The sequence below is a fragment of the Hevea brasiliensis genome, chromosome 1, assembly GCF_030052815.1.
Source record: "Hevea brasiliensis isolate MT/VB/25A 57/8 chromosome 1, ASM3005281v1, whole genome shotgun sequence".
NCBI classification, from domain to species: domain Eukaryota; kingdom Viridiplantae; phylum Streptophyta; class Magnoliopsida; order Malpighiales; family Euphorbiaceae; genus Hevea; species Hevea brasiliensis.
The window spans coordinates 13,436,689-13,455,526 of record NC_079493.1 but is presented as its reverse complement, the minus strand read 5'-3'; the positions used below and the strand labels follow the sequence as shown (position 1 = coordinate 13,455,526).

At 35.0% G+C, this 18,838-nt stretch overlaps 1 non-coding gene across 1 annotated transcript; it reads right to left on the bottom strand.

Annotated features, from left to right (window-relative positions):
* Positions 1-18,001: 18,001 nt before the first annotated feature.
* Positions 18,002-18,108, bottom strand: LOC131170002 (small nucleolar RNA R71). Its single transcript, XR_009140951.1, has one exon. It is a non-coding gene; the product is annotated as a small nucleolar RNA R71 (small nucleolar RNA).
* Between the last annotated feature and the right edge of the window lie 730 nt (positions 18,109-18,838).

Here is an 18,838-nt window from a genome sequence, read left to right as displayed (position 1 = left end):
CTTTGTTTTGGACTTGATCCTTATTTGTAAAACCCTTTCTTCAACAAGAAACTGTTGGCTTTTTCAAACTCTCTCTTAATGACCTCTATAGTTTTTCCATCATCACCCCTTCCTTGCTTTTCTTTTCCTCCTACTTTATGGAAGCGACTTCTATAACTGCCAACAAAGCTTCAAACTTGGTCGCCACCTTACTAAAATCGCTATTGTAAAACTTAAAATCTTCAAGAATTAAATGCGTAGTGCCCTTTTTCCACCAAAAAACAAAAGCCTAGTTCTCACCTTCCCTCCTTCAAGGTTGGAGATTGATAAGGATGAACCAAAGCATGCCAAAATTCTTATCAATGGTAATTAATGCTTTCTATTGCAATTGAAAGGAAGTTGGATTTCCTTTATTTAGTTAATCTATGTAGTAACAAGAGACAAGTTTCCTTACATGTCATGTCTTATTAAAAGGTTAGTAAATCCTTGAAGTTAAAGGAAAGTGACCTAAAATCTTTATGGTGATAGAAGTAGGTTTATTTTATTTTCATAAGAACTTCAATGAATGATTTCGAATTATATTGTTAAAACTAATCAATCTAGTTTTTCTTGTTATTCATTAAGTGAAAGGATAATGTACAAAGAAAAATTAAGTAATAGGATTCAACTTTTTAGTCCATAAATAAGTCATAGATTCTTAAAATTCTACATCTTTAGGCTTTATAATTAAGGAAAAACCCTATAAAAAAATATTCAAAGGAAAAAAAATAATGTTGATCATTAATTCTTAGACTAAGATTGAGTGATACAAAATCATGGAGTATTGTTGCTTCGAATGCTTCGTCATTTATCAAAGTGAAACAAATATTTCCTGTAACTCAAAAAGGCCATACCTGAATTACATCCATGTTCCGCTTGTCACACCTTACTCCTTCATAAGGCATGACGTGATTCCATAATATATCTAATGAATTACCGAACTTCGCCTACCAATAACTCATTAAATATACTAAAAGGGATTTTAAAATAATTTCCATTTTATTTAGGTGAAAATGAGGATAAAAGAATTGTTAAAATGTTTTCAATTTAGATGCATATCATAAAAATTTAATTTGAATTAATTTGGCAATTCAAGAATTTTGACATAAATTTTGGTAGTGTAACGACTAAAAATTAAGAAAACATTTCTTCAAAACTTGTGAAAATCAATTCATAAAAATATATTATCCACAACTCAACTCAAATCATCACATTTCAGTCTCAATAATCTCCATCATAAGAAAAGTGATTCATTATTTGCAGAATTCAAAAAGAAATTTAAATAGTTGCATTCATTGGAATAACAAAGTTTATATTACAAAAATTTACATTAACTAAAATAACATTATGAGCTTTTTATATAACTGCTCAGCGTCCACATATAAATACATATAGATACATGTACATCAAAATGAATATGTAAGGGTACACCTAAAATGTATACCCGAAGTTATATCCTATTCTGCTCTGCGCTGCTCACTCTGCAGCTTTTTCCTTCTCCTTACCTGCGATAGAATGAATAAGCCATCACTGAGTATTACACTCAGTGGTGCACAACTAAAATTTTGAAGCCCAATATAAATCATAATTTACCAAAACTTAATCAATCATAATTTCAAACACATATAAAATATTACAATATTTCTAAAACGAGAGAATCATTTAACAAAATCACATTTGATTTCAAACAATCGTAAAACACAAGTTGCTAAAAATCGTACAGTTTAGAACATGACACAAATTTTCAATTCATCCCAATAACCAAAGGCTAATGGGGAATACAAGGGCTAGCTAGCATATATATGAGTACTCATTCAATTCGTCCTTAACTGGCAACACACCTTAACACTTCAACCAGAGAGGGAAAACAAATCTAATTCATCTAACTAGACAAGCTAGTGAGGAATACAAATCACATAGTCATGTCAACTGTGATTTCAAACCATATTCAAATAATTTCCCATTCATCAAATGTATTTATCAATTCACAATTATATTCCATTCAAAATAATTACCCCAAAAAGGTTTACCAACACACAATATCTCAAATTATGATTCTCAATGCAATAAGAGTCATAAATCATTCACACAACTTGTTCAAATCAATTTCAATTTGAAAAACAAAGAGATAGTATTAGTTGTACACAAACCTCTTTATACTCTTCTTACTTAGTTCAACTTTCCTTCTCCTTAGGAGGCTCTTTTTCTACTAAAAATATACAATGGAGATGTCTCAATACTCAATTTAACTATCATTAATAGTCAATTAATTAAATGCCTAATGAATGCCTAAGTTACTTAAGCAATGTCAAAGAGTTTGGGTTTTGGACATATTTATGCCTTGACTTTTGAATCCAATTTCAATCTAGTTCTAATCATAATCTGGTGAGGTGTTCTTCATGAAAATCATCCCTCTATGTCTTATTTTTATTTTCCAATTTGCATCACTCCATTTGGAGTTTTGTAGCTCTAGTTATGGTCAATTCACAAAGTACTGGTCCAATGACCAATATTGTTCCAGATCAGGGTAGATTTTGAAACTTAATTTTATCAAGCTAATTGGACTAGTTATGGTCATAATTTGGCTTGGTGCTCTTCATATGAGTTGTTCCCCTGTGTCTCATGGTTATACAAGTTTAAGAATCACTAAATTTTAAGCTATATAGGGTGATTTATGGTAATTTAACCAACCTGGACTCATAAACCCTATCACTCCATATTTCCAGGTTTCATATTAATTTTTGTAATTCACATTTGAGGTCCTTGCACTCAGAATTTGAGTAAGATTTCTAAACCAAAGTTGTAGCCATAAGTCTTAGGTTTTCAGAGCATTTTGGCTCATCCCATTTGGAATTTTTTAGTGAAAGTTATGGTCTAATTATTGTCCTGAGGTCAATTGGCTAAAGTGATTCCAGTGCAAGAATTCTAGATTAGGAAGTCTTGAATTATCTTAACAATTTCACTAAGTTATTTTAGGATCTAGGTTTTGGTCAAAAAATCAAAGTTGTAGTTCTATGTCTTATGAAGATTTTAATTTTTGAATCACTGCATTTGCGGTTTTGCAACTCAAGTTATGGCATTTTTACCAAAACTGGTCTGATGGCCGTTTGTCCAGGATTTCTAGATCAGGTTTGGTTCTGGCAGATTTGTTGGACTAATTTTGCTTAGCAATTTGACCAACTTAGGGTCATTATTTGAGTTCATGATCTTCATAAGAAGTGTTCTACTATGTTTCAGGTTTCCATTGATTAAAGAATCACCTAATATGGAGTTTTCTAGTGTGAGTTATGCCTAATTGAAGATGTACTATTTATTTAGTCAATTCTGGTCAAGCCCAGAATACCAATTTCGGATTCAAGCAAATTGTAAGGCAATTTGTGGTCAATTTCTGGGCAAGGTTTCTTCATGAAATTTGTGGCTTTAGGTCTTAAGTTTTATATTCAATTAGCCTCACCCCAATTGGAGCTATATATTTCAACTTATAACTATCTAAGTGGACTAGATTCAAGCTCTCCAGAATTCTAACTTATGGCACACCACCAATTCATCATTCCCATTCCTCAATTCAACATCAATACACATTTATGGCACATTATATGACCTTAATTTACCATTACTAACCTCAATTGAGTGATCTACCACAAAACCCTAATTCTCCCATCTTACTAATTTCATGCAAAGTCATGAAATCTCACTACACCAATCTTACATACAACATCTTTTATGCTAGAATTTATCATCAATTCAATTAAAAACACATCAAGCCCTAAAGTTCTTAAGCTGGCCGAAATCTAGGTTTAGAATTCATGCAAGTTTTTTAAGTTTCCCCATGCTACTTCCACTCAATTCAACTTAATTTCATGAACTAAAGAACTAATTCAAGGTTAACTTGCACTTACCTTAATTGGGCAGATTTTGTATCTTCAATTCTTCACTTTTTTTTTGTTTTTCTTGCTCTTAATCTTCCTACCAAGCTTGATTATCAAGTTCTTGTTAAAAGGGTTATTAAATTTATGGGCTAAAACTAGGGTTTTTGGAGCTTACTATGTGCATTAGTGGAAGAATTTGGGAGAGAGGTGGTGAGAGAGAGTGGGTTTGGTTGCCTTAGGAAGAAGAGAGAAATGATTTTTTTTTGTTAATTTTGTCCTCTTATTATACTTATATTTATCTCCAAAATTTTGTAACTTAAAAATTATAATTTTAATTGTGTCATGCCTATGTCATGGTGATATCATAAATCCACTTTAATCTTAAATTTCATTTCTTTCATTTTCTTTTCTTTCCCTACACCTCTTCATTTTTAATATCTTTTTCAATATTTTAATTCACACATTTTAATGAACATTTAGGTCAAAAATCACCTCTAAAGGTGAATTAACCAAAATGTTCCTCATCGGTTATAATCCATCTTTTTAATAATGTCCAATGAGTCTTTAAATTATGATTTACTTATTTGAGCTTGTTCTCTTTTCTTTTCTATGGTTTTCACATTCTCAATAGTTTTGTAATTATTCTTTGACCTAAGATATCATGGGGTCCCATACGAATTTAGGATAGCAACTGAGCTCGCAGTCACTTCCCGGATCGGTCACCCATCGAGACCTCGGCTCATTTAACTGATTTAGGCTTTATTTCACTTATTTTCTTTCTGCTACATTTGATATTCATCAATTTTATTTATGGTTTCTCTATGTGATCAAAGTATAGTTCTAGACATTCTAGTTGTCTGAATAGACCTTAGTCATTCGAACAGTAGAATGTACGAACTACTTAATATAAGGGTGTTACAATTCTCCCCTCCTTAAAAGAAATTTCGTCCTGAAATTTTACCTGGTATTAGTTTCTAAATAGCTGTGGGTGTTATCTCCTCATGCACCCAAGTAGCCTCCTGGCCTAGATGATAGTTCCACTGCACCTTGACCAGTGGTATTTGCTTGTTTCTCAGCTATTTCACCTCATGTGCCAAGATCTCTATGGGCTCTTCAACATAAGTAAGGTCTAGATTCACTTCAATCTTTTCTACTAGTAAGATGTGTGAGGGGTCTGCTCGATACCTCCTTAACATGGAGACATGAAAAACATTGTGAATCTTTTCCAGTTCTGGAGGCAATGCAAGCTGTATGCAGGAGGACCCACTCTTTCTGTGACACCCCTTACCCGTCTACAGTGTAGCCGAGCAAGATATGCCACACAGTGTACCGGAACACCATATTTTATCCCAATCATTTTTATCCTTAATTTATTTCTTCATGGATATGAAGTGCAATTTGTGAAATTTAACTCATTTAAGTCATTTATTGAAATTATAAATTCATTTGGGGTTCCGAAAATTTTATAGAAAATTCAGCGGAGTACCGACTAAAAATGGATAAAACAGTTCTTCGAAACCTGTGAAAACACTTCTAATACATTTCCAATCATTCTCAAACTCCATTTGTATCAACATAATCTCAATATTCTCAATCATTAGTCACAACTTCTTCTATTTGACATTCATTCATTTCACATGATAATCATGTTCAAATCATCAATAAATACTAAAATTTCATTTATAAACACAAATTACAAATATTTGCATTAATACTAAAATATATTACATGAGTTTCAATTTATCCATGAGAAAATAAAAGTTTGATTACAAACAGTATAAAATACCAAAATGGGATCTAGTGTCCTACCAATGCACTGTAGCCTGTGAGGTGACACGGACACTATGCAGAACTGTGAACGACCTCACCCAGTCTGTGGTCTACTGGGTCTCTGTCCAAATCTTTAGTACCTACGCGTTGCAAAAGCGACGCGCTAAGCATAAAGCTTAGTGGTGCCAATAATACAAGAAAATATAATATGCAAATAAAAATAAAAATTTTCTAGTTATTGTGCTTATAAGAAATAAATAATTACTAACTTATTATTTAGTCGAAGGCTAATTACATTTTATGATATTTACTCTTTCTAGCATTTTATTAATTGTTTTCTTGATGATTTTAAGCCTTTTTTATTGTAATCATTCTTGATCTTTATCTTGATATTTAATTTCCTTACTTCCTTTAATAATCAATTCAATTACATTTATACTTTTCAATGCCCAAGTAACCTATATAAATTGATCGCACTTGATAAATGGGTAAACTAGCACTGGGTACCAGGTACCTCTGGCCGTCACACCATCGGTCACAATGTGTCTCCCGGTGTGCAGACAGAATGGCTAATAAGCCATGAAAGCAATAAGGCATAAAGCCAAGTATAACATCATAATTAGTATAGCCATAGGCTATCATATCACAGAATGGCATGAAGCCATACGCAGTACTGCTATCAGAACCCTATTGGCATGCCAAGCTATCCAAACTAATCACACTAGGTCTACTAGGGCATATTACACTTTTAATTATGCAGTTTTTTGCAATTGAAGTTCAAGTGTTACTATTCATTTCATTAGTCAACTAAAATGTTGACTTTTTCATAGATAATAAGTATATTAGTTCTAATATCACCAACATGCCACATTTTGCATTCTAAAATTGTTGGCATTGGTTGCCAATACTATTGCAAAGCTTAGTGTTGATTTTTTATAATTTTCAGATTTCAAGCACTAAGATTACTATTCCATTGGTCATTTGTACAGTGAGAATTTGGCTAAATATTCTTCATCAAAGTTGTTCCTTATTGCGTCTAGTTACATTTATTTTTTTGAATCACTTCATCTGGAGTTTTGTAGCTCAAGTTATGGCCTAAACACCATAACTGGCCGGATTGCAATTTTTCCAGAATTTCTGGGCAGAATCAATTCCACAGTTTTTTATACACTGACTGCAGGTCAATTTTTGGACATGTTATGGTCAAAATTTAGGTTTGTTTTCTTCATAAAAGTTGTAGGGCTATGTCTCAGCTTTCTACTGGTAAAAATTTATGACAATTGGACCTTTCTACACTGATTTATGATCAAATGAATAAACACTATTCATTTGATCATTTTCCAGGGACTGCATATTGGTCACCCGGATTAGGTCAATTTTTAGAGCCACTTAGGTTAGTTTTCTGGGACAGTTTCCTTCATCAAAGTTATTGTATTTTGTGTCTAGTTTAACCTCCAATTAGCCTTGCACCAATTGGAGTTACCAAGCTTGAGTTATAACCCTAAGAACATACTAGACTCAAGTCCAGTATTCTGGTACCTTGAGAGGCAGCATACCAATACACTTCTTAATACCAAAACTCACTCCAATTTAAATTCAATTCACCATAAATGGTCACTAATTGACCATTAAAATACTAATTCACCCTCAAAGCACAAATCTCTCAATTTAGTTCAAGAGCCCTAACTCTCAAATTTCAATTCATGCGCATACATCCCTTAAACATACTAATTCACTATCCATTTTATATCAACACCTCAAACACCATTTCTAACCCATTTTGAATCCATGAAAACCATCAAAACTACTACACCCATAGGGCTGCCGAATTCCATCCATACCTCTACACAAATGTTTTATTCAATTTCTTACAATTTTCTTACTCAATTTAAGTCCCTAACATGAAAAGAAAGAGAGAGATGTGAAAATAAGCACTAACCCTTTTTAAGCAGAATTTTCCCAAACTTAAACTTTACTTTCTCTTCAATTCTTGGTAGCCAAACACTTCTACAAGGTATGGGTGTAATTTTTAGTGAAGGAACCTAAGGGTTTTGGGGTAAGAATAGAGAAATTCAAGCTAGAAGGAAAGAACAAATGGAGGAGTTTCATGGCCATGGTGGTGAGGCTGGTTGAGAAAGAAAACGATCAGAATTGGTTCTCATTTTGCTCATTTTTATCTCTTTTAATAAGGTTTTTAAGTATGTGTCACAATGTGATTGCGTGGAGAGTTTTTAATGACATCATAGTGATGTCATAAGTCCATTTTAACTCATTTTCTTTTCTTTTCTTTTCTACTCATTTTCAATTTAATTTTTAACAATATTTATTCATATTTTAGATCATAATAATTATTTACTTAACTGGACAAGTTGGCCAAAAATTATCTCTAAAGACGAGATGATCAAAATGCCATCCATTTGGCTTATTGAGCCAAAATTATCTGTTCCGATCAAAAAATTTTTCTAAGCCTTTTCTCGGCATTCTAATGCCATAGAAACCTCAATGACTCTTCCCTGGAGTCCCAAAAATTATTTCATAAATTTTCTCCCTGGTTTAGGCTTCTAGCTGCGAAGACCGCAACTTCCCACTGGGTTACCCATCGCTAGGGCACCGGCTCATTTAACTTGGTTGTATTTTATTTCTAAAATTTTTTCTACATTTTTTTGTTAATATTTGAGTTATTTATGACTTCTCACTTTAATCTAAATATTTTTTCAGACATTCTAGCTATCCGGATCGATACCAATCACCAGAACAGTAGAATGTACGGAATGGCTACAGTGAGGGTGTTACACTTTCCAGAACCTTATATGGCCCGATGTAACGAGGACTTAGTTTTCCCTTTCTACCAAACCTCATAATTTCTTCCAGCGGGAAACTTTAAGAAATACCTTATCACCTATAGAATACTCAATATCCATTCTCTTCAGATTAATGTAGGACTTTTGATGGTATGATGCAGCTTTGAGCTTGTCTCTAATAAGCTTAATCTTCTCCTCAATCTGCTATACAATTTCTGGGCCGATCAATTTTCTTTCACCCATTTCATCCCAACACAAAGGATTTCTACACTTCTTGTCGTACAAAGCTTCATATGGAGGCATCCTAATGCTTGATTGATAATTGTTGTTGTAAGCAAATTCAATCAGAGGCAAGTGTGTGTCCCATCTGCCTTCAAACTCAATCACACAAGCCCAAAACATATCCTCCAAAGTCTGAATCACTCTCTTAGACTGGTCATCTATCTGTGGATGGAATGCAGTGCTGAAGTTCAATCTAGTTCCTAGGGCTTTTTGAAGACTACCCCAGAATCTAGAGGTGAACCTTGGATCTCTATTTGAGACAATGGACACTGGCACTCCATGTAGTCTCATTATCTCATCAATATACAGTTTAGCCAATCTGTCTAAGCTATAGTCCATTCTCACTGGCAGAAAGTGTGCAGACTTGGTCAATCTATCAACAATAACCCAAACTGCATCATGATTCTTTTGAGTACGCAAAAAAGTCCCATCACAAAATCCATCGTAATCCGTTCCCATTTCCACTCGGGAATTGGCAGTGGCTGTAGCAAACCAGTTGGCACTTAATGTTCTGCCTTTACTTGCTGACAAGTTAGGCATTTGGCCACATATTCAACAATATTCTTCTTCATACCCATCCACCAATAGTGCTCCTTCATGATTCTATACATTTTTGTTCCACCAGGATGCATAGCAAATGGTGAGTCATGTGCTTCCTTCAAGATGATTTGCCTCAATTCAACATTGTTTGGAATGCACATTCTGCCCTGGTGTAACAGTAAGCCATCATCATTCACTGCAAACTTTGGTTTCTTGCCATCTCGAGCCTCTTCCATCAATTTCAAATGCTTTTCATCATTTTGAGCAGCTATTTTAATATGATCAATTAACATTGGCTTCACTTGCCAAGTAGCTATCATTCGCCCCTCATCATTAATCTCCAAATTAGCATGTAATGCCATCAACTCATGCACCATGGACAAAGGTGATACTTTCAAACTAGCCAGGGTTTTGTGACTCAAAGTATCTGCTACCACATTTGCTTTCCCAAGTCGATAATCTATCAGGCAATCATAGTCTTTTATCTACTCTAACCACCTCCTCTCCCTCAAATTCAACTCCTTCTGTGTGCCCAAATATTTCAAGCTCTTGTGATCTGTGTTGATGTAACACTTCTTTCCATACAAGTAGTGTCTCTAGATCTTCAGAGCAAATACAATGGCAGCAAGCTCCAAGTCATGTGTAGGATAATTCCTCTCATGTGGTTTTAGCTGGTGTGAAGCATATGCAATAACATTTCTATCTCACATCAACACATACCCTAAACCATTATGAGAAGCATCACTATATACAGTATACTCTTTACCCGGAGTAGGTAAAGTCAGGACTGGAGGTTCAGTTAAACATCTCTTTAACTCATCAAAACTCCACTAATGTTTATCAATCCACTGAAATTTCACATCTTTCCGAAGCAACTTGGTCAGTGGGGATGCTAACATGGAGAATTCTTTCACAAAATGACGGTAGTACCCAGCTAACCCAAGAAAACTACGAACTTCAGTGATGTTTTCGGGCGACTTCCAGTTAAGAATAGCTTTTACCTTGTTGGGATCCACCTCGATACCCTCAGCTGATACAATGTGCCCTAAAAATGCAATTTTCTTCAGCCAAAATTCACATTTTGACAGTTTGGCATACAACTGTTTCTCCCTCAAAGTCTGCATTACTATCCTCAAGTGCTTGTCATGCTCCTCTGCACTTTTCGAGCATATCAAAATATCATCAATGAACACCACAACAAACTGGTCTAGATATGGCCTAAAGATAGTGTTTATCAGGTCCATAAAAGCAGCTGGAGTATTAGTTAACCCGAATGGTATCACCAAGAACTCATAGTGGCCATACCGAGTCTTGAAGGCAGTTTTAGGAATGCTCTACTCTTACACCCTCAACTGATAATAACCTGATCTCAAATCAATTTTGGAGAACACAACGGCATACTTCAACTGATCAAATAAATCATCAATTCGTGGCAGAGGATATCTATTCTTTATAGTCACCTTCTTCAACTGTCTATAGTCACCTTCTTCAACTGTCTATAGTCAATACACAAACAGAGATTACCATCCTTCTTCTTAATAAACAAAATAGGTGCTTCCCAAGGTGACACACTAGGGCGAATGAAACCCTTGTCAAGTAATTCTTACAACTACATCTTCAACTTCTTTAACTCAGCCGGTGCCATTCTTTATGGAGTAATAGAGATTAGTTCCACACTAGGCATAACCTCAATTTCGAACTGCACCTCTCTTTCCGGAGGTAATCCTGGCAAATCTTCAGGAAAAACATCCGAAAAGTCACATACAGTAGGAATATCCCTCAATTCTGGACTCTCTACTTAGGTGTCTATCACATGGGCTAAATATGCTTCACACCCCTTCCGAATCATTTTTCTAGCAAGTGCAGCCGAAATGAGATTTGATGGTAATAACTGCCTCTCCCTGTGTATTACTACATCACCATACTGAGGGAGACCAAAAGTGACTATCTTCAGTCTACAGTCAATCATAGCATGATGCCTGGCTAATCAATCCATGCCCTAGATGATATCATAATCTCTGAAGGGTATTTCAATCAGATCAGACAGAAAAGTATGTCCTTAGATCACCAAAAGACAATCTTTATATAATCGGTTCACCCTAACCTCCTAGCCTAATGGACTAGTCAATAGCATATCAAAGTCTATTTTCAAGTAAGGCGTAGCAGCAAAGCAAATAATACTAGCACTAACATACAAGTGTGTGGAGCTGGGATCAAATAACACATATACATCTTTACCAAAGATAGAGAAATTACCAGCAACCACATCTGAAGTTTCATCTTCCTTTATCTGTCGCATCTAGCTGGGCTCCACTCTGCTCTGGCTAGTTTACAGTACCCTGACTGCCTGAGGTACTACCCCTACCTCTGCCTCTACCTCTACCTCTGTTGGCTGACTATGAACCTCTAGTGGCAAAACCTTGAACAGATTCTTCAGCTGTGGTAGTAGGTGGCCCAGATTTATAGGCACTAGTATAATCTTTAGCAAAGTTTCCAACACCACCACAGTTGTAACAGGCACTAATGGCCATGTAGCATACCCCTCAATGGTTTTGCCACACGTTTCACAGGGACAGGGAGGAAAGGAACTCCTGGATGTCTGTTGACTGGATCTAGGATGCCTCTATCCTGAGAACCTTCCCCTCCCAGATTTCCTGCTACTTTGTCCCCCAAAGTTCTTCCTCTTACCATAATTATCACTAGAACTCTGACCCTCAGGCTTCCCACTCTTCTCTTTTTCTGTCGTCCCCTTCTCAGATGCCCCTTCCAATTCTATCCTCTCTAGCTCCAGGGCTTGGGATATTAATTCAGAGAAGGTCTCATGCCGGAATCCAACCACTTGCAACCATAAGCTGGGCCTCAAACCAAACTCAAATCTTTGTATCTGTCGCTACTGGTGGTGAGTAGGCTCCCGGGATAGTGGCTTAAGCGGGAGAATTCCCTCTCATACTCGGCCACTGATCGGTTCCCTTGTTTCAAGCTTAAAAATTCTTATAGTTCATATCCATATAAGTATCGGAGACGTATTTCTATTTGAACTCTTTGAGAAAGTCATCCCAAGTCCATATTGGGGGTTCCACCAAACTGTGGGGGATGGTATTCCACCAATCATACACATTTCCATGCAGTAAGGAAACCGAGTATTCAAATTTTAAGTCATCTGCGTAATGCAGCTTCTTGAAAACCCTTTCCATTTGTTCCAATCATTGCTTTGCTTCCAGTGGATCTACTGTTCCTTTAAATTTAGTTTCCTCGTATTTTATCAACTTATCAAATTGCCTAGCTGAGGGTTGAAGTTGCACTACTGGTGCTTGAATTGGGGCTTGGACTAGCATATTTCCAGCCATTCATTGGAATAGAGGAGCCATTTGTTGAGCGAATTATGCAGGGAATTGCTACATGGGTGGAGCTGGTGCAGCTGACCCACTGACGTTTTGAGGAGTTAGGGCTTCCCCCTATGCCTCAGCCGCAACTGACTGCTCTACTAAGCAATCTCCTTTTTCCATTTCAATTTATGAAAAATGTCTACTCCCTAACATCTAACACAAGGAGGAGATTTCTCTCTGTTAGTTCATGTTTATGATGTAATTCAATATATGTATCAAGTAATGACATTGAACAGTTGTACTTATAAAAAATATTTCAAAATCACAATTCAAAGCCAAAGCTCTGATACTACTAAAACACGTCACACCTTACTCCTCCATAAGGCATGACATGATCCCGTAATATATTTAATGAATTATCAAACTTCGCCTACCGATAACTCACTAAATATACTACAAGGAATTTTAAAATAATTTCCATTTTATTTAGGTGAAAATGAGGATAAAAGAATTGTTAAAACGTTTTCAATTTAGATGCATATCATAAAAATTTAATTTGAATTAATTTGTCAATTCTAGAATTTTTACATAAATTTTGGCAAAGTAATGACTAAAAATTAAGAAAACAGGTTTTGAAAACAGTTCTTCAAAACCTGTGAAAATCAATTCATAAAAATATATTATCCACAACTCAACTCAAATCATCACATTTCAGTCTCAATAATCTCCATCATAAGAAAAGTAATTCATTATTTGCATAATTTAAAAAGAAATTTAAATAGTTGCATTCATTGGAATAACAAAGTTTATATTACAAAAATTTACATTAACCAAAATAACATTACGAGCTTTTTATACAACTACTCAGCGTCCACATATAAATACATACAGATACATATATGTAACACCCCGAACCTCCTTGCTCTGAATAGTATCCTTTTTGGTCAATGACTAGTACTATTTAAAGACACTTCGAGGACCAAAAATAAAAGAAAAATTAATTGAGATAGACACAATAAAAATTCAAGTGAACCAAAGACTTAAGGACTCATCGGGTATTATGAAAAAGAAGGATTATGACTCGATGAGGGGCATTTTGGTCAATTCACTTCAAGAGTTAATTTCTGACCAAAATGTTAATTAAATTAAATAAAAATAATATATTAAATTATAAAGAAATTTTGATAAAAAATTAAGTATAAATGTAAAAAGAAAAGAAAAGAAATAAAAACTTAAGTTTAATTACCTTTATGACACAATTAAAATTTTATGACCAATAGGCTTTGGACAATTCAATTTAATAAATTTAAACAAATCTAAAATTAGGATAAATATAAAAAGAAGAGACATCTCCTTCTCTTCCTCATTGTGCTGCCCATTTTCTCTCCCTCTCTCTTTCTTTCTTTCTTTTTATTCCTTCTTCCTCCATTAACATCCCTTCTCAAAACTTAATCCCCCACATTCCATCCATGGGATTTCCATCTAATTAATAGAGAACATCAAGTAATCTTAGATAGAGGGATTGAAGCAAGAATAACAAGAGTTTTGGGAAGAGAATTAAAAGATTGAAAAACTCTCCATAAGAGGTAAGTTTCTTTTCTTGCTCAATTAGTTACACAAACTTTAAATAAAGTTAGATTTTGATAAAAATTACATGAGAAAGCATGAGAATCATGCATATATGAAGAGGTGTGATTTTAGCCAATTTAGGGGAAATTAGGGTTTTGATGTGTTTTAGCTAAATTGATGATGAATTCAAGTTAAATTGAAATGGGTTACATGATTGAAGTAGGGAAATTGCATGAGATTTGCATAAATTGAATTATGAAAGATTAGGGTTCATGGGGAAATTGGGGCTTTTATTGTATGAAGAATAATTAGTATTTATAATGATAAATTATGGTCATTTGAAGTTCCTTGAATGTGAATTAACATTGGGTTGAGGAAAGGAATTAGTGAAATGATATGGATTGGGGCAATTACAAACTAGGGTTTTGGAAAATTGGGGGTTTCTGTGCTATGAAGTGCTATGGATGTATTAATGTTAAATTATGGTCATTTGGGATGAATTAAATGTGAATTGATGTTGGTTAGTGGGAGTAATTAAATGAATTAACAATTAAACCTTAGGGTACAAATTTTACACACTAAGTTCAGTGTGTTTGGCAGCTCATAAGTTGAGCTACACAACTCCAATTGGTGTGAAATCAATTAAAAATGAAACTTAAGACATAGAACTAGAATTTTTATGAAGATACCCTACCCAAAAAATGACCATAAGCTACCCTAAATGAACCTTGAAGCTGGAAGTGAAATTCTGGAACCTACAGAAATTAGGCACGTGAACAGTAAAATTTGAATTATCATAAATCTCTCTAGAAAACTCCAAATTAGGTGATTCTTAAATTGATGGAAACCTTAAACATAGTAGAATATTTCATATGAAGAACTTAAGACCAAATTATGAACTTAGCCCAATCAAATTGTTGAGCAAAGTTGGGTTAATAAATCTGCTAGAATCTAGACACTAGCAGAATGATCATATGAATAGTAAACTTTTCAAGGTTATAACTCTCTCTAGAAAACTCCAATTTAGGTGATTCTTAAACTGATGGAGACCTTAAACATAGTAGAACATTTCATATGCAGAACTTAAGACCAAAGCATGAACTTAACCCAACCAAATTGCTGAGCAAAGTTGGGTCAATAAATCTGTCAGAATCTAGACACTAGCAGAATGACCATATGAATAGTAAATTTTGCAAGGTTATAACTCTCTCTAGAAAACTCCAATTTAGGTGATTCTTAAACCAATGGAAACCTAAAATATAGTAAAACATTTCATATGAAGAACTTTAGGCCAAATTATGGACTTAACTCAATCAAATTGCTGAGCAAAGTTAAGTCAATGAATCTGCCAGAACCTAAATCTGCAAAATTTGAACCACATGAACATTAAACTTTATATTATCATAACTCTCTCTAGAAAACTCCAATTTAGGTATTTTTGAACAGATGTTAACCCGAAACATAGTAGAACATTTCATATGAAGAACTTAAAGCTAAACTATAAACTTAACTCAATCAAATTGCTGGGCAAAATTAAGTCACCAAATCTGTCAGAATCTGCCCACATGAACAATAACTATTGTTTTGGTCATAACTTGAGCTACACAAATATAAATTAGGTGATTTGATACACATATATTATATAAATATTTTTAAGTACAATTGTATATTGTTTCATAGCATTTAGATAAGTAATCTCATGCATAATCATTGATTTCATCAACTTTTGTAAATTCCACTATTAAGCTCTAAATTCTATGTTTTCTATATGTTTCCAGGTATTTCGAAGAAGTTCCAAGGCATAGGAGTAAAGAAGAAAGCTTGGAAAGACCAAAGGACAGAGAAGTGTTGCTGATACACTTTACACGGGTCATGTAATCAAAGCCACTGACTCATGTAAACTATGGAGACCCGTGTAAGTCTCTGTCGGGCCAAGCCTGAAGAACTCTATGAAGAGCAAAAGAACACGGGCAGTGTAATCAGACCCGTGTAACTAGCAATGCCCCGTGTAATCTCCTATGTCAATACAATATGCAACCATTCAAGCTCCAGTAAGTTGCATGACCCTGGGTCGTGTAGTGACACACGGGCTGTGTATCATGCGGCAGCCAGTTTCCTGATTCAGGTTCCAGCCCCAGTTTCTACAAAGAGGAAAGACTCCTAATGCCTTGAAGACTCTAAAAACCTAACCCTAGATTATTCAATATAAATAGGGGCAGCAGAAAGCACGAAAAGAAAGGAGAGACGAAAAAAAAGAAAAGAGAAAAGAGAGAGAGCTTTTGATATTTTTCATACACATACTCTTCACAACCGTCTTGGAGAATAAGAGCATAAGCACAAAAGGGAAATCTCCAACAGAAGTTCCACAAGTTCAAAGCTGCAGAAAATCCTCTTCGGTTCTTTTGTTCTATTTCTTTAAGCAGATTTTTTTTTTTTTTATATTCTTTCATTTTGTTTTCATTATGTTTGTTAAACTCACTATGACTGAGTAATTCCTTTATTCTGGAATTAGGAGAGTAGCACTTGTAATCGTTATTATGGATCAATATTAAGTTTTTATTTATTGGATCTGAGTTTTGCTTTTTGATTTAATATTCTGTGTTCTTAATGCATGCTATGTGTTAATACCCACCTAGACATGATAAAAGATACTAATTGAAGAACTGAAAGGTGAAGGTTAGTGTTGGAAAATCAGAATATTGAACTTAGGAAATCTGACCTAAAGATAGGCTGAAATCCTTCGTGGAGTTCAATAATTAATCATAGATCTTAAATGGTTTTAATTAATTTAATCACCATGAAAGTAGGGTTTAGGTTAATTAAAATACACCTTGAGTGCCTTGAGAGAGGACCTAAGATATCTTACGATTAATTTCCATCAAAGCAAAGATTCTCAATCCGATGAATAAACAAGATCAAAATCCATAGTAAAGTTGCAGTGTGAAATCTTAATTTTGGAATTGCATTTATAAATAGTTTAATTCAAAATTTACTTTCAGCATTCAAAATAGATTTAACTCACTCTTCATTTATATTTGGTAGCCTAAACAGTCAGAATTGTTGTGTAGCTTGGTATTTGCTAACTAAATTCCTCGTGGGAACGATACTTCACTCACTACTTTATTACTTGTTAGCGATCTGTGCACTTGCGATGGTTGTAAAACTAGCAAACAAGTTTTTAGCGCCGTTGCCAGGGAATTTATTTTTAGCAATATTAAGCAATAGGAACTTTAACTAATTTAGGCATTTATTATTATTGTTTAAATTACTTAATTAATTCTTTTATTTTTCTCTCTGGTATTTGGTTTGGTGCATGATCAGAACGAAGCCAAAGGAAGAAGTTTTAGACTTGGATCTCGAAATAGATAGAACTCTAAGAGCCATCAAGAGAGAAAGGAGACACCAAGAACAAGATCAAGGAAATCCAGAAACTCTAATAATGGCCGACAACAACAACAGGCCAAGACTCTTGAGGGACTGCGGAGCTCCATCTATACAAGGATTCCAGCCCAATGTTACAAGACCTGCAATGAAAGCCAATAATTTTGAACTGAAACCAGCATGGCTCCAGATGATTCAATAAACCCAGTTTGGGGATTTACCAACGAAAGATCCACATAACCACCTCCAGTGCTTTCTTGCCTTATGCGATACATTCAAGATGAATGGAGTCTCTGATCAAGCTATAAGACTTAGAGCATTTCCATTCTTCCTTCGAGACAGAGCGAGGAAGTGGTTACTTTCTCAACCAGCTGGAACATTCATCACTTGGTAAGACCTCTCACAAGCTTTTCTAGCAAGGTATTTCCCACCTGCAAAGACTATAAAGTTGAGAGTTGAACTCAATACCTTCAGATAAAAGGAAGGTAAATCACTTTATGATGCATGGGAGAGGTATAAAGACCTGCAGAGGGAATGTCCACATCACGGCATAGAGGATTGGCTCCTAGTTTAGAATTTCTATAATGAGCTATTGCCTTCCATAAGGAGCACAGTAGATTCAGCTACAGAAGGTGACCTAATGGAGAAAACGGTAACACAAGCACTTGAACTTCTGGAGAGAGTCGCGTATCACAACTACGAGTGGTCAAATGAAAGGGGAAATACAAGGAGAGCAGCAGGGGTCCTGGAAGTGGATGCCCTAAGAATGATAAATGCTCAATTTGATAAGCTCACAAAGAGGCTTGATAGAATGCAAGCCAACGCTATTGGAACAAGTAACCAACACTATGACAGCTGTGGAGGAGGATATATGACTTCAGAATGTAACAACTTCAATGAATCCTCCACAAAATAAATGAACTATGTGAATAATGGAGGAAAAATCAACCAGAGGTAGCTAAATAACCCATATTCAAATACTTACAACCTTGGATGGAAGAACTACCCTAATTTCTTAAGGTCCAACTTGCAGAATTAGCCAATGAATAAACAGCAAGGGTATAGACCACTAGCACCTCCTAGGTTTCAGAATAGAGGACAAAACTTTGCACAGCCACCACCACTTCCTCAACCTCAACAACCTGAACTGAAGATGACCATGGAATCCATGATGGAAGGCCTCCTGGTAGCTCAATAACAACAGAATGAAATGATGAAGCAGCTGAGTTCCATAATGGACCAACTTGCTACTCACAATAAGATACTTGAAAATCAAATTGCT